The sequence below is a fragment of the Pholcus phalangioides genome, unplaced genomic scaffold, assembly GCF_987345545.1.
Source record: "Pholcus phalangioides strain wild (caught in Gottingen) unplaced genomic scaffold, Ppha-v1.0 ptg000003l_1, whole genome shotgun sequence".
Lineage (NCBI taxonomy): Eukaryota > Metazoa > Arthropoda > Arachnida > Araneae > Pholcidae > Pholcus > Pholcus phalangioides.
The window spans coordinates 10,031,458-10,049,545 of NW_028301596.1; the positions used below are offsets into that span (position 1 = coordinate 10,031,458).

Below are 18,088 nucleotides of genomic sequence, written 5' to 3' on the forward strand. Positions count from 1 at the left end.
GCGTAATTTATGAAAATTCTGGCACTGACGCTTATCTAATCAGAAATTCCCCCCATTATTCTAATATTTTGAATATCTTAAATATTTTAAAAAAAATATGTTATTGCAATTTTGGGCACATAACAAACGTCACAGGTGAGTCCAATTCTTTCTAAACGACTCCTATTTTTTGTCATTCACTTCCGTTGTTTGTTTTACCGGTAATCTTCTGTTGAAGATAGGAAAACGATGACTTTTTTTTGCGTTATTCTAATTTTTTGAATCGAAGTTGCATATGTATAGTTTGAAGAAGCCATACACTGTGCCTTATACAGAGTGTCCCGTAAGTGCTAGCATGGTCTTTATCTCATCGAGCGCCTGTCAAAAGAACAGCGTTAAACGTGGGAAAACCGTTTCACCCGCATTTAACGCTGTTCTTTCCCAAATTTCCTCCGTTTTTCCAATTCGAATATCTTTGTGAATATTGCACTTAGAAACATGGAATTGTTTCTATTGGCATCAGGAGAAACAGGGCAACAACAGGTCTAATTGGAAGTTAGAGCACAGGGGGACACCGTATAAAAATTTAGATTTTGTTTTTTATTTTGCTACACACTGTATTTTCACTCTCAAAACTGATACAAGGTAATTTTTTAACACCTGATGAGAATTGTTTAAATTGGAATCGTACCTGTACGATGGACGGTTGATGGGATGAAGGCCACATTTGCACTTACAGGACACCCTGTATACAAGGTGGCTATAGTTACAGTGACCCTATTCAGATCTATGTAGAGATAGCTCTGGTTAAGGTATTTCGTTGAAACGTATTATATACGTTATATGCACTATGGATAAAAGAAAATTCCAATATAAAATATAATTGTTCAAATTGCGGCCGCTAGGGTAAAAAAGGGCGCATAAAGAACATGGAAACACAAAAATCTTCACATAACCCTAGTATTTGTTCAAAGTGCATATCATTTACGTCAATTGACATGTTCAAAGCGAGTTATAGCATGCTCAAGGATTTCTTGAGTAATTGCACATCAGTATAATTTATACTCATCAAAAATATGTATATACATATGGTTAATAATTAATTTCCAAATAACTAATAAAAAGCTGTACTTTTAAAAAATTAACTAATCCAAAAAAATATAAGTTCAGGTAGATTAACTTACCAATCAAAACTTTTTAATAACTATTTAACACCCAAAAAATGTTTTCTCGTACATTCTCAGTTTTGTTCAATAAACGTAAATTATACACGCATGGTAATTTTCTTTTAAAACTTCAAATCGACATAAATGATGATTTTGAAATTTGTTTCCAATAACTTCAATCAAACGAAAATTTATTAGGAAAAATCTAAATAGTTGTTAGTTAATAGTAGTTATCATTTCCCGCCATTGCTAATAAATTTCCAGGAATTCCTCTCTCTCTCCTTTGAAAATTCGGGAAGAATTGAAGCTGTTTTAAGTGTCGGTCATTAAAACGCTGAAAAGCTTAATATAATTCGGAAAACGCTACCCATTCTAAAGAGTTGGAGTTTTCCCGCTTAATTTTAATAGCGTTTTTCCCGGAACTTATTGAAAGGTCGAAACGATCGCGACGGCTTTTGTATTGATTTAAATCAATTGGCTTCTTATTTGCGCATTTCCTAGAAAAATCGTTTGGTACTTCTCGATGCTTTTTAGACCATATTCCAAGCTACAACCACCTTTTAATGTCCGAAAAAAGTTATTTTATAAGAAAGTTTTACTACAAATTAAAAATGATAACGACAATAAATTCATACATAAAACAATAAAAAATCTCTGAAATACTATTTTCTTAAGAACATGTATATTTTTTCCAAAAAATAATTAGCATTCGAAATAGTTAGAATTAATCATAAATTTGTGATCAATTGTGGTTAGTTTAAATTAATGTGTCAACGCTATTTCAAAGAGTCAACACTTGGGATCGAGACAAGCTACGCTACACGAAATGATAATTCAAACTCCGTAAACAAATTTTAACAAGTGATTTTCACCCACGTTTTTATTAATTAACTATTCATTTCTATGAAGAATAAGGTAGAATGAGTAACGTAGTATTTTTTAAAATTCGTTTTCATATACTATGAATTCTTTTCAGGATTTTTCAAGGATTAAAATTTAAAAAATTTCGTGATTTTCAATCAGGTTACATAAAAATACTTTTCTTACAAATTTTTTGTGGTCGCATGATGTATTATGTTTCACAAATTCTAGTAATTTTAAATTATTGAATAAAATTTAATTAAAAGTTTATTAATTGTGAGTTTTTTTTATCTCTCTTCAAATATGTAATTTCATTCATCAATAACCATCTATATGTACAGGGTGGGAAAAAATCCGTAGAAACTTTAAAAATGAATAAAAACCGTAGAGATAACCGAAATAAAAAACGGTTTGCAGGGTTAGCATCACTTGGTCACGGGAATATTTTTTGATAGGAAAATAAACTAAAAAAACAACCGATAGGTGGCAAATAAAAGATAAATAGCGAACACAATGCCTCCAAATCGTTTATTGCAGCAGTATATGTTCCACCATCACCACAGGGAATAACACATTGCAGGCGAGTCACAAATCCAGCAACAGAAGAGTGCAGCAGGTCCACATATACGGTTTACAACAGTGAGCTGGTGTGGATTAGGAGCGCAAGTTCTTATAAACGTCTCATTTGCATAATTCCACCGAAGTCGCTCGTACTAGCGCCACCTATTGGTTGCTTTTTCGTTTTTTCCCTGTCTTAAAAATTTTTTCGTGAAGTAGCGATGCTAACCCTGCGAATCGTTGTTTATTTAGATTATTTTTCTGGTTTTTATCCACTTTTAAAGTTTTTACGGACTTTTTGCCCACCCTGTATTAAAAAATTAGGTGATTTGATCAAGAATCGGAAGACCATTGAAAAAAAGATGAAAAAAAAAAGAGGTAAATACCAAAGTTGAATTATTCAGCTTCACAAAGTTCAAGAGGCAATACAGTGGAACCTCACCTAACGGACACACTTCGATAACGGACATCTTCCAATAACAGAATTTTCTGATTCCCGGTCCCGTGAAATAGGGCTTTATTGTATTTTACTCCCCATCAGCGAACAGTAAAATCAAGCAAACTAATTTTTTTTCGAAATTAACTTATTAATTTTTGGTCACAAACCAAGAATTTATTATATTCAACTAAGATTATGTTTACAAATAAGGCTTGTATTGGTAAATATGATATCCGTCAATTATTTTCCTTATTAACTGAATGATGGCTATGGTCCAGGATGGTGAATTGTTTATGTTGGGGGTTTGTTTGTTGATTACGTGTGAAGAAAGCCAGCATTACAACTCTTATTACGAATGTTTTTATCTTCTTCGCACTTATTTTAATTTAGTTTAATTTTTATTGCAAAATATATATAACTGTCGTGTGCATGTATCATGCAGGGGTGAAAATAATTAATTGGTTGAATGAAAAGATGAGAAAAATTATGTTTTTTTTTCATATTTACCAGACTTTCCAACCTTTATTTGAAAATTATTCATAATCCTCGGTGAAAATGATAAATTTTGTGCATTTTAATCAAAATTTCTTTATCGAGGTGACTGGTGATTATGCATAATCACCATTACCATTTTTACAGTAACATATATTTTACATTAAAATACATAGACATTTTTTTGCGACCGAAGCCAATGGATTTTGAAAGCGGTATAAACAATGTTCTACTGCATATCGTTCCGCCCCATTAGTGGACACTCCCTGTTAGCGGACAAAATTTTTGGTCCCATGGGTGTTTGTTATCGTGAGGTTCTACTGTATATCTCTTTCTTAGTTAGAGTAGCAAATAAAGATAGGTAAAAGGAAAGGAAACATTTTTTTCCGTATATTTCTCGTCTCATTATCCATTTAAATAATTAAATTCATCAATATAACTCAGCGAAAACAAAGCAAAAATTTTAGTTTGTGATTCAAAATCTAAAAGAGAACAGAAAAAAAATTCAGAAAATCACCATTTCATTTATAGTATAAATGGTCGAATTAACAAACCCTGTAATCCCATTATTAGTCATATATATAATTAGAATGTTACTTAACATACGGCGTGATGATAACAAGATCAGTTTACGGTGAGTTTGAATTTTTTTGTCCCGTTTCCGAATCGCCGTTAGCTATTTACCATATCTCGACGACAATTCAATTAATCCGAATTCAATTCGATGAGAAAGAGGACTTTCTTTTCTAAATTATGAGCCAATTATTATCTCCGTCCTTTTTGTTTTGAAACATTTGACACTTACCTTTTAGGCTATGCATTCAACGGATGTGCTGTTCCAACTGATTTGAACATTGAATGCTTTTCTTTCTTTGTCTGAAACGACAAAAGTAAAAGTATAATAAGACTGTAAAACGCATATGAAATGATAAGAAAATATAAATAATAAATGAATAAATGATGAATTGGGAATGAAAATGTATGAAATCGTTGTGTTAATTGTCATCTAGCTTTTAGCTTCGTTTAACGCAAGAAATGCAAATATAGTCGACGTCGATTATTAGAATCATCAGTAATAATGTTATCATTTGGGTATTTTCATCACTTTTGCAAGGAACGGAATACACCAATATCACAACAGGGAAAAAAATTCGTTTTCTATTATCAGGACTTCGGATAATGTTGTAATTTTTTTTCCCCGTCGGAAGTGTTTTTTTTGCGAATTCTGAAGCTAAAGTTTAAACAAACTTAATTTTTTTTCCTGTAAGTTATTGTTATCAAGCTGCAAACTTCGTAGGAGGCTAGAAGGTACTCCCCCCCACCATTGATAAAGATTTCCGTACATAATGTCGTATGTACATATAGTGAAGACAAAAAAATAGGCGCTTTCCTTCAGTTCTTTATCAGTTTCTAACTAAAAATAAGTTAAAACTACAGAAGCCTATCTTCATTTTTCAAGAAAATGTTTTTCAAGGTAAATCTTATTTCAGATTGTTCGGAAGGGAATTTTTGATTTCCGTCCTCTCCCTTTTTCAAACATTACACTATCATTTCGTTTGTCTTCCTAATACTGTAATACATTTGTTTTAATACGTACAGGGTGTCCCAAATCGTGTACACAGCAAATATCTCTGCGAGCGTTGAGTTTATAGAAACATAAACTCAATTAGAAAAAGTTTTGAAGTATGACGTGCAGTAAAAGTCTCAAAATTCATTTGAGGGGTCGAATACGTAAAGAAATAAAGAAATGAACTTTTTATACAGATCCCACGTGCTAAAAATTCCAGTTGTTGAAATGTAGATCCTGTTCTGAAAAGTCATTAGCAAAAAGTTTAATATTTTTAAATTAAATATTTAACGAGATATTAATTATGTAAAATCACTATGTTTTGGCAACTTATCATTGTGTTGGTAACTTTGATAGGGGGGTCATTCAAGTATTACGTCATCATCGATGGGGGGGGGGTTGGATAATGCTTACGTCATCGACCACCCTTTATGAAAATATGAGTTAGGATTCAGAGGGGCAGAGATGATGACGAAATTTTGCTGACAAGAGGGGGGGAGGGGTCAGCGTTTTGCTGACTTTTGCTGACAGGGGGGGGAGGGGGTCAAAATGCTAAAAATTTGCTTACGTAATACTTGAACGGCCCCTAGGCCCAAAAGTTATTTTCAGGGACTGCATGCAAATAGAATGAACTCAACCACTGCATTTTTTTCATTCCGAATAAATAACAATTACATTTTTTGACAATTATTTTTCAAATTACGGAACTTTTAGAACATTTAATTAAATTCATGTTGTGAAACATATCCAATTTGCATATACAATAATATGAATACAACATATAGGAAACATATCCACAATTTGTGAAACATATCCTGAATCATTGGTGATAAATGCTGAAAACTTCAACGTCATCTTGCATTCAAAACTGTGCAGTTCTTTTGTAAATGATTTCTCAGAGCCTTGTTTACATTCCATTGATTGGAAGTTTCAGCACACAGGGTTTACGTAAAAGTTAATTTTTCAATTCTTTTATGTATACGACCCCCTTGAGAAATTTGACATTTCAAGTAATCGTACGCCATTTGAAAACGCTTTTGTAATTGAAAGTATGTTTCTAAAGTCAACGGTTGCAGGGATATCCGTTTTGCATACAATTTGGGTGAATAGAATTACATATATCCGAAGTATAGTTTTACTGAATTATTTTTGTTCTTGTTTATAGTGCTTCATGTATATATTTTATATATATATATATATATATACTGAAAGTGATAAATCCGATGATTATGTACAATCACCGACCGATTATGTTTGTTTCCCAAAAGTTTCGTTCTTATATATATGTTACTGCCAAAGCATGAAATTGGCCAATTCGTGACGGGACCGTCCAGTTCGCGAAGTGGCCGGTGATCCAAAGTCCAATAACGAAAGACATGATTCGGGATCATCGTCAAATTGGCGTATTTTTTTTTCCCCGTGATAATTATGTCCACGTTAACTAGTTATGGCAACCCATCCAACCTCAGTCACGATGCTTATTATATAGGTAATATATTTTTTCTCTCCAAAACTTGGCAGAAAAACTATATATTCACATAATTATTTTTATAGTTTTTCTCTCAAATTTCACTTTTTTCTCTCGTCACACGGAGCTAATCCAATTACAGTTGATATATATAGCCATGTATCACACGTTGGCGATTGAAATAAATGAATTTGGGCTCTTACCGGACCATCTTACATCACCACATCGAATTTCGGAGAGGGATCTCCGGCCATTTCGTGAATTAACCAGCAGCAGTCCGAATCATTTCTGTAATTCCTTTGGCGAAAACTCTTGGCTAATTCGTGAAGCGGCCGTAATCGTAAATATAATGAATCGTACTGAATTACTGAACTCATCCTATTTGCCGGTAATCATGCATAATTACCTGTTCGTACTTGAAATTGTAATAAATTGTAACTATAAATACATCACTTTTTTTTCCGACTTTGCGTTCAGAATAATCGTCAGCCTGAGGGAGTGAATTTGAAAAATAATGCTTTTGCGTATTAAACTCCTTTTAAAAGAGATAATGTTTCATTCGATCTTCGTTAGATGGCTTTGTATATGTCTTATAGGCCCTGCCAACCTACCACGTGAGAAGAAACCAGTTCAGGAACTCGAGATGAACCTCATTATTATTTTGTTTACATTAATCATAATTACACTAAGCATTTACGTATTTAAAGCCCTACTCCAAAATCATAAATTATTCTATCATCAGTAGTTGAATCATAATATTACGTAATAAAACTGAGAATGTGTTTTCGATTCACGTGCTACTAAAATTTGCGCTTCAATTCTCTAAATACTCTATCACAGGTGTTAAGAAGATACGCGAGGTACATTTATCGTGACCCAACTTCTGAAGAGAAATGTTATTTCTGAATAACATCTGATAACCGCTGAAATGTTCAAATGAAAATGATCAACGATATTTATCAAATACTTATATAAACCCATTCGGGTATTATAACACGTAATCGCCGGTAAAAGTGTTAATGTAATTAAAAACTTTCCATACTTGCCGAGATGGTTTGTGATTATGCACAATCGCAGTCACCCCTGCTTAATATGATTTTAATGATTTCGTCCCCTCTTAATCCAATATCAACTGTTAATACACATCAGCCACTATACACATAATGCTTTTATGAATAAACATTTGGAAATAATGGAAAATATGTCACTTGGTTAAGATGAAACACATTTGAGAATATGTACTGGCTGCTAAGTATTCAAGTTTCCTTTAATGAATTTAATTGAAACAAAAAGAGAGTGGCCACTATCAGAATCCTGCAGAACTGTTCGCAGAACCACGGCCATTCCTAAACTTACCAGCCCATTTGAGCGTGTCATTGGCCCTGCGAGCCTTATGTCCATGGTAGAATCTACACGATGAGATCTCGTACAATGATTTTTGAGAATAAGGACATAAATATGTAAACTGTCGCTTCTAAATGTCGCTAGTTTCCAGAACATGGTGTTGATACAGCCCTGCATAGACACCAGTGCAAGAAAAATTTCACAGAACTCTAGCCCAGGGTTGACGTGGACCCACGTTAATACAAATACAACGCCACAACAGGCAAATTGCCCAACGAGGTGGCTGACTTAAGAACATCATGGATCCCCGAGCCATTTTTTGGAGGCCCTACCTACTACTGCTACACCACACATGCCCCACCCCCCGCGGAACCCCCAACGAATCGGTACATGCGGGAATGTGCGTGTACGTGTAGTGAAACCTGACGTGAAGTTTTTTGTTTCTCTGTAATGCTTGTTATGTGTAGTGCTGCCATCTGCCACCAGTTTTTCTAACTATGAGTGAAGTGTTATGATTGAATGATTTATCGTTGTAGGACTGTTGTTCTCTGTGGCGAGACTTTTTAACGGGGAGATCAGCTCGCATTTGCGCCTTGAAGTTGGGAACCACAGAAAACCAACTTCAGCCGACCACCACTGTGGGGTCCGTCACTATAACTACTCGACCACCACAGCGGCCACCATCACAATGTGTGAGGAGGAGTGATTTATTATGTAGGTTGATTACGGCTCATCCCGTATTTTACACAGAACTATTTGCCCCCCCCCCCATGTAACTAGTCTCTTGGGAGAATGATCCCCCCCCCCCCTACTTGGATGTTTTTATAAACCATTTATTTATTACAAATATACTAAAAAAAGTATTCGCAGAAACGGTCATAGTCCGGGATGATGATGGGTGGGGAATGGAATAAGATATTCGATTCATTAGGTCCAAAAGGGCCACACAGGCACAAAAGGGCCAAGAAACACTGGTCTAGAGCACTTTCAGGCTACGTCCCCGTCAGGAGTTTGTTGGTAAATGTGCCGAAAAATTGGCTGAGAAGTGTAAAGAATGGAAAAAAGAATGGACTTTTTGTTTCCGTAATTCAAAAATATTTCCCTAAATAGAAAAGGATGAAAATTTAAGTACGATTATATCCATCAAACATTCATAAGGAGAAAAGCACATCTTTTATCCCGTCTATATTAATTCCTAGCGGTATAATGTATCAAATGCGAGGAATTATTGTAAAAAAAAAAGCAATTCAAAAGGAATCGATAAAGAAGAGACATCCTTCAAACAACCACCGTCATCTAAGTTTGCGAAATTAGTCTTCTTCAAGTTCTCAATCATGAGACAATCTAAAAAGTACCAGAAAAGGGTCCAATGACGTCAGACTCTTACGCTCTTGCTCTGACGTCATGGACGGTCTCGTTAAAGTTCCTGTTGGTCGTCAGCGAATGACGTCATGAGGAGGCGAAATCGAAAACATGAGAGCCCTCTCCCGTTTTTCGAAAGTTCCCGGAGTAGGGAAGCGTGTTACTCCACCCTTTTTTCGATACTCTCTCCCCTTATTTTTTGAAGGCAAGCGTTTGATTTACTCTGTACCCCCTCCCCCCCCCCCCCTTAACGTACCTTTTAATTTTTCTTAAAGGGAGCTGTCGTTGACACTTGGAAAGGTTATACGACTTGCTACATTCTGGTGGCTACTTTGGCGTCAGTTCTTTTCAAGCTGTTGTTAGAACGGGATTTAGGGCACCAGAAACGAATGACATTTCTAGACACAGTGTTTGACGCAATACGAAGTTATTGATCAGTGCGGTACAAGACACTGGAAGCTTCACGTAGTCGTGTTGGCGTAATATCACCGGAGGTAACGTCGAATAAAATGACGCAAATCCTTGAAAACGCACAATTTCATTCACCAGTCCATAATCATTTTCCATCCCGTAAAAAACGTTTACCCTGCATTTTTCTGGATGCGTTCCGAAGAATCCAATATCAACTCAAATTCAGTTCAACAGTCTCGTGAGTATTAAACATAAACGATTCCATTACACTGCAGAGCCGGACAAATCTATTCATGAATGTATCATGGCCGGGGCATGAATGTTTTTCCACCTCATACCCACCGCAGGCATATATAATAAAAACAATCCAACACTTTCATTTTTATAATTTTTCATCGTCGATGATGTAAGTATTCCGACACAAAATGCATGAAATTCCACAGAAACATGAATTCCACTCTTTGGCAGCCATGATACAAATGTATAATGAACGTATTTTGATCTGTTTTCATCGTCCTAATATTTACTAGCCCGCTGCGGTCATGAGGGCCTCATATATTGTAATACAGCCGTTCTGAGAAAAACGGAAAACCTCACTTCCAGTCAAATAGTATTGCAAAACCCCGAAGTTAGGCGATAGGTGGGACCGGCGGCAACCGCGTTATGTCGAGGTACAGTTTTTCCACAGAAATATGTGTAAATATTAATTTATTGGAAGTCAATTTCGGTATAAGAACTGCCTTTTTCCTTCATACTACCACTGATGCTATGATACTTCATAAATTTAACTTCCGTTGCGACTGCAATTCTGTTCGGTAATAACATGCTGTATAAAAATCTGTATTTGTACTGTAAAATCTGTGAAAATGAAAGCTATGTGTTTAAGCTTTGAATGTTTTGATGACACCTTGACCCATCGAAAGAAATGAGCTGCTTGTGTTTGGAGGCAAGAAAACAAATTTCAGCCCAGAGTTGAGGTTAATTGAAAGTTGTAAACCTTATGAGCATTATCATTGGAACAATACATTGAACAAATTCTTTTTTTAAACAGGCGTTAGAGTTTCGGTATAAAATTGTGACCTTCTCCATGAAAAAAATATGTCTAACAAGAGCCTTGGGATTCCATTTCTAAATCCCGGATAAAAATTTTCATAAATTTTCAAAAAATGGTGTAATGTTTACATGTAATGTTCGATCGAATAAAACAATTCTTTCGTGGATTTTATCACTTAATGGTTTTCATAATCTCAACATTAATCCCGTGACTATGTTTGAATTTCAGATACTATGTGAATTTTTCGAAGAAAATCGCTCAATTCCGAAATCGTGCAACTCGGGGGTATTACTGTATATCCTGATTTTATTCACGGTACGGAAGAAGAGAAAATACTCCTCAGTTTGCATAAAACGCAAAATATGCAACTAGATGTATTAAAAAGTATGTGTGGTAATATAATATACAGTCTGTACAGTGTTCGAAAGGGATAAAAATTCTGCGAAAGATTCTAAAATTGTAGAAAATATTAATGAACATTTCTCTTCTACACACATATAACGGAAGAAATGCCCATCGCATAAATATGGGACCTCTGCCTCGTCACCTATCAAATAAAAATTGAACTATTATAATTTTTAAAGAAAAGTTAGATGTTCATTTCAAACAGGTATGCAGCATAAAAACTAACAGAATATGTATTATTTGTTTTTATGCTGCATTTTAGTGTAAATTTTGTGCTCCAAAGTACCGGTTAATATATTTTTATGTTGCTAGATTATTTTTCACAAACAGCAAAAATATATTAGTCAGTATTTTGGCACATAAAATTTCCTCCGGCATGCAGTTAAAAAATAAAATACTAGCTAACCTTTCCTAGGCCCGTGCCAAGACTAGTCCTGTACTCTCAATCGGTTGTGATTCCATAAGCGAGAGGAATTGTAACGTGGTGACTGCTTTTGAGGCGCCAACACGGCGGAAAATTGTAATTAGTGGTTTGAATAAGTTCAGATTTCTAATTGGTGACCACGTTCACTTTTGAATTTTCGCATTTATTTCAAAAATAAACATTATTACTTCCGATATTTTTTGAAAATAAATCAATTTGTTTTTAAAAAAATATTTAAGTACAGTCTGGAAAATCCGAGTCCCGAAGCACTGAAAATTTTCGAATTTCGTTCTTGAGAAGCTCTCTCTCCTTTCCCTTTTTTCTCCTCCAAGAACCAAACTTCTTTATTTTTTCCAGGAATACTATGTAGTACACACGTATTGCGCAGTAATTTCAATTTGGAAGGGACTAGGCATTTCCCCCTAGCCCATAATCGGTAACTGGTGTAATAAAATATTAGACTCCCTTGAATGGACGTAAGCCATTTTAATTTTCGTGTGGTCACTAGAAAAGAAGCAAGTTTAACTGTTTTTCCGTAAGGTGGACAATGACATTGTCCCCTAATTGCTTACGTAAGATCATTGGAAAGGTAATTGAAAGCTGTCAGTGTTTCAGCTTCGTTCACCATTAATCCCATCCCCAACTCTCCTCAATCACTCTATCTTTTCGGTCCTTTTCATATTCTTCAATTTTTAAAACATATTATATGGCATCAATATCTTATTCAAAAATAAAAATACAGTAGGTATGCTAGTACTGCTTTTGCTTGTCTTATTTATAAAGTAAAACCCCATCATTTATATAAAGTATTTTTTGTTGTTTTTCGGATGATTCGAATTTTTCGATAATCCGAGGTAGCCTTGGTCCCATCCATCTCGGATTATCGAGACTCTACTGCAAGTAAAATCCAGTGATATAATGTTTTTCCGGCATGTGAAATTTTGATTCGGGCATCTATTATTTCAAGTAACATGCCCGACGGGGCATGTACATTTTTTTAGATTTGGCCAACCCTCTTATGCTGTACCAGTTTTTCTGTCTGAAGCCAGACAGAAAAACTTTCAAATAAGATAAATATGAAAATATCAAAAAGAAACACACATTTTTTCGTATACCTGGGCATGACGTTTTATAACGCCCCTTGGTCCATTGTCTGAAGCAAAAACTTGACATTGGAAGGGCTGAGATAAATCACTTTAAATTTCCCCGCAATTATTTCAATCATTGTTAAACGGAATTATCTGGTCTGTAACTCTTACTTCACCGGTAGAGATACTCACTATAATTACAGTGTTAAAAAAGCCATGCTTGAGATACAAAATCCGGTAATTCGAACTTTTCGTTTATTCGAACAGGACCCGGTCCCAATTAGTTCGGATTGGCGGGGTTCTAGTGTATATTTTCAATTGGATGTATGTTGTCAATACGAATGCACGTACATGATTAGGGAGTCATTTAGATCCCCAATTATTATTTTTTCCCCTCCTTGTATTTCAGAATTTTCTCCGGCACGACCACACCCTCCGGGGCAATGAGCTAAAATCAAGTAAGCGACAGAGCCTAGTCGTGCTCAGTCTGTTCTGTCTAAAACCAGAGTCGCATACTATTCTGTATCACAGTGGAACATTCACGAGATAATTTTTAAGCTTTGCTGTTTTATAATTTTTACCTGATTTATTAGAATTGCAAAACCTTGGGAGTTAGCTGTCTGCACTCAATTCCCAGTTAATTATCTCAGTACAAACAACTGTTTTCAATTCTTTGCGGAATTTGGTCAAAGCGAAACAATTCTGGAAGACGAAGAACACAAATCATCTCTCTTAGCTGTGACTTTTCAAAATAATCTTCTTTCGAAGGCCACGGTGAGAGGACTCTCTAACAGATACGAAGAAATGGGTAATGCAATGCTTTGGATGGTAGGATTCACGGTGATAAATAATATAGTTGTCATTCCTATATTTTTCTAGAATGTCTCGAACCGATCGGTACCAAATCGGTTTACAGATCTGTGTATAAAGTATAATAGAGCTTCTATAAGAGTTACGGGTGTTCAGCTGGTGTCACATCCACCCTACGCTCCAAAATCATCGTTTTTGTTGCTGGAAGTGAAACTTGAAACGTGAACAGTTTTAGATACTGTTATCAAACATAGTGCGTCTCACAGAGAGCCTACGTTTTTTCTTGTTTGAATTGAATACGAACGAAAACTACATCCATAATTGTAAAGCTGATTGAAATTTGACTGTGTGATAATTTTGACATGTATACATAAAATGAATTTAAAAAATCTAATTAAAATTATGAAGGAACATAGGAAAGAAAATGCGATGTGATGTTGAGTGTATGCGAATGGGCAACAGTTTTAAAAAGTCTGGAAGAACTAATAGGTCAAATCTAAGGAAGTTATATGGAGGCAATATCTTATGAGCTCAGTGTAGAAAATTAAATCCAACGTAGATCGCTCGTGCGGGTATTATGGAATAGTCGGGTAGGTATGAAATACTGGGTTTTCTCCACCTTCGGGTACGGCCGTCAAATGAAACAGAGATAAACAACTTGTCCAATAATGCTACAGAGTCAGTGTCACTCGATTGTCACCATCATCATGGCTGCTTTTTTGGAATACTTGTTTTTCCACTTCCAGAAATTTAACTGAAGCTAGTTTTTTAAATTGCTTGTTAATTATTGGAAAGTGCCCAATAATTTGAAACGTAGCACAAGTGTTGTATATATTTTATTGCACTGTGCTCATTTTTCGCTAGCGATTCTCTCCGGTTAGATGGCACGCTATGTTTTTCACAGATGGTGTGTGTGTGTAGGGTAATATGGAATGCAATAAGTGTGTAATTTGAGTTAGACTAGAATACCTGTCAAGATGGAAAGTTTATCGAGGTAGAGGAAGGAAGAGGTCCAGAAATAATGTGTGTTTTGTTTTCTGTGGGCCCACCTTTGTTTATAATTTATTCTGATTTATTTGACGAAACCGATTAGATTGTCTTAAATTTTATTCCTAGTAATAACATTTCAGATAGGTGGCCATGTTTAAAAAATGGAATAATGAATTGATATTTTAATCAAGTTTTTCGACATTGGGGAAATACAAGGCGATTCAATGAAAACTGGTCACAATTTCAGTTTTAAATTGGGTTTTATGGAAGTTTTAGAAGAGACTAAAGTTGTTACAGCATTTTATTCTGGAAACATAATTCCCCTAGTACAATTTAGGAGAAGTTTCTGGGGGAAGGGGGGGGGGGGTAACAATCCGAAGATCGAAAGCAGTTTTGAAATCTATGATAGAATTAAAATATAAAAGTTTTATAAAATAATTTTTATCAAACTTATATAGTGTATAATCCTGGACTAATCTAAAATAACAGTTTTTTTTTTCAATAAAACGACATGATCGTAGTGAAAATTTCCAGGATCTGACAAAAATGTTCAGCATTACTTCAAACGTGCAGCTCTGATTTCTCTTAATTTATTCCAGTATTTGTTTACATCTAACGAATAGGAGAGTGAAACGAACAAAATATATTTGTATAGCATCAATTATATAATAAAAAATGTATGTAATACGTTTGTTATATATGAAGCGTGAGCATTTTAAAATATTCGATTAATCTCTCGATTAATTGATCAAAATTTTTTGATTAACGATTTAAAAATTTTAATCGCTATTCCAGTCCTATAATTCCTACATTCACTAAAAGTTACGTAACGAATATTCCGGTCACCATTCTGTGTATCACGTGACAAAAATTTCTAAAAGCAAAAGGGGAAAAAAAATCAACCTTTAACTACTCTGACAATATTTCCTTGAGAAAAATGCGGAGAAGTTCGGAACTTCTAAGTATGGGCGATCGCCAATGGTCACAAAAAGTAGTTGCCAAAGGTAAGCAAAATTGTCAATTACCGGTGAAATATCGGGATTTTATGAAGGGCGACTAAGCTGTACTACTCAACCGTATAAATGCACCTAGTACGCATTCCATTGCAGAATTTGTAACGAGTTAGTACACGCTGGAACGTGTTGTCTGTTATGCGTAGCCAGGGCCGTAACTATGATTTTTGCTGCCCGGGGCAAACGTTATTTTGCCACCACCACAACTTTTAAAATCGATAACTTTTTAATGGTGTTCTTTGTTCCCCCTTGAAACTGCCACGCTCTAAATTTTTCCGATCGGGGCAGTTGCCCCCCCCCACCCCCTCTAGTTACGGCCCTGTACGTAGCCCTAACATACTTATGTTGCCAAAGTTATGCTTTTTTAGTGTTCTTTTGCTGGTACCTATCCCCCCGCCACCCCCATATTTTGAAGTGAAGATGGCGAATGCTTGAATTTGCATGTTATGCATTCATCATGTTGAAGATCTGCCTGCTGTCTACGGAGAGACTTTTCCAAGTTAGAGACCAGCTGTCATTCGAAACTTGAATGTGGAAAACCTCAGTCGAAAACCACTACGTCGCCAACGGGGTTCGAACCTGGATCCTCACAATGAGAGTCCAGCAAACTACGCCCGACTGCAAATCATATTGGATTAAAATTTATTTCACGGAAAATACTTTTAACCAGAATAAATGTGTGAAATACATATTCATATTCAGAGTTATCATAGCGTAAGTTTGAAAATAATCTTTGATTTCCGTAAGATTCAAGTAAGCTTCGTTTGAAAAAATACGGGACATTTTCAGAGTTGGGAACGTAAAAATGATAAATAAGAATACAGGAATATGCCTTGTATAATGATGATCATATGGTGATCCTACCCACAATTAACTTAAAATAACTTGATTTCGCTGTTCACATTCGACAGCTCTCTAATCGATACAGTATCGATTCCTCTTGGTAAATTTACGATGAAGACATAGTACGGGGTCACGCGGTAAATTTCTCTTAGGAAGGAAAGAGGGAATGTGTTACACAGAAAGACGTGAAAAATGTTTCGATTTTTCGCTGACGTTTTTATACCCCCGCAAGGTAAAGACGAGGAAATCAAAGTCCCTGTCTTTGTGTATTAAGTCTAGACAACATGGCGTCGACGCGCAGATAAATTAACTTAAACGCCGAGTAGAAATCTGTAACTACAGAATACATGTACCTGAATAGAATCCAATATGGGTGCGTGCGTCACGCGAATAATTTTAGCTCTATACTGGATCGTCAATGATATCGGATAGGCGTCTTGGATCGAAGAAGCCCGAGTTTTTTCGACGTTCAGGAAATGATTAGCACAAAAATTTCCTACTTTTTCTTTAATAAAGACCTCGGGAGAGTCTTTTAATAATTGAGAATAGTCCGAATGTATAGATGGCAGCAGCTGTTGTCTGAGTGTGTGTGTGTGTGTATCGCCCATTTTGGCAATGTTTAGGATAAGCTTTTCAATTGCTTTAAAAAGGTAATACAAAAAGACAGACATGACCGCCCAGAGAAACCATCTTAAAATGTTTTGCACTCTTTCCCAAACCATCACATTCCACAGTTGGGACATGATACTTTATGCTCGAACATTCGTGCAACAACTCTATTCTTACTATATTAGGTGGACGAATAATCTCGCCCCCTTCCGACTTATTGAAGATTTCCATTCATTACGAGATAATTTGGTTGAAAAATTATTTTTAATTGTGCTTCTGGGGAACTACGTATTTAACCCAGAGGTTTTCAACCTTTTTCTAATATCGAGCACTCTGCCTGTACCCATCATCAAAAGAAGGGAACCCTTACGGCAAGTTTGACATACCCATGCATGAAATCAGGATGATTTCTATCATCAATGCAATTTGTATAAGGTATTTATTTGAGACGTTGATCAAGTGCTCGCGAGCACGAAATCGTACACGAGCACTCTGGGTGCTTCAGGGAGCACTGTGGTGCTCGCGAGCAACGGCTTGAAGATGTCTAATTTAACCCATTAAAATTTTCAATTTTCCATTAATTTTATATTATTATTTGATTCAATTCAATTCTCCGACAGCCCTTTCAAAATTGTCTAAGGACAATTTAGTGCCGATTCCCTTTCGGGGGGGGGGGGGGGTGGTAATGCGATATTATTTGATTGATGAACCGCCCTTTTGGAGTCCCCCTTTTTGGAGTTTAGATATTTTCCCGAATTTCTAGAAAAATACTGAATCGTTCGATATTTCGGTCATATATACCTTATACTAGTACTTGTGGGGAGGTTTAAGGAAAATTCACCGACAATTCACCGCTAGGAAAATTAACCGCCATGCAATTTGTCAGAAAGCGAGGGAGTGAGTGAGCTACTGAGTGAGTGACCAATCTACTGAATCCGTGACTGAGTGAGTGAGCTACTGAGTGAGTGACCAATCTACTGAATCCGTGACTGAGTGAGTGAGCTACTGAGTGAGTGACCAATCTACTGAATCCGTGACTGAGTGAGTGAGCTACTGAGTGGATGAGTGCTCTTGTGAGTAAGTTAGTGACCTAGTGAGTAAGTGAGTGAGTGAATGGTCTAGTGAGTGAGTGAATGATCTAGTGAGTTAGTGAATGATTTAGTGAGTGAGTGAATGATCTAGTGAGTGAGTAAGTGAGTGAGTGA

The 18,088-nt window shown here is 35.8% G+C and overlaps 1 protein-coding gene across 7 annotated transcripts in view; it reads right to left on the reverse strand.

Moving 5' to 3' along the window:
• LOC149088024 (sodium channel protein para-like) overlaps window positions 1-18,088 on the reverse strand; it is a 270,116-nt gene that overhangs the window by 180,731 nt on the left and 71,297 nt on the right. For all 7 annotated transcript variants that reach the window (XM_089243934.1, XM_089243917.1, XM_089243900.1 and 4 more), the window contains exon 2: window positions 4,301-4,371. The gene's annotated coding sequence lies outside the window, so the exon portion shown is untranslated. The remainder of the gene's footprint in view (window positions 1-4,300; window positions 4,372-18,088) is intronic.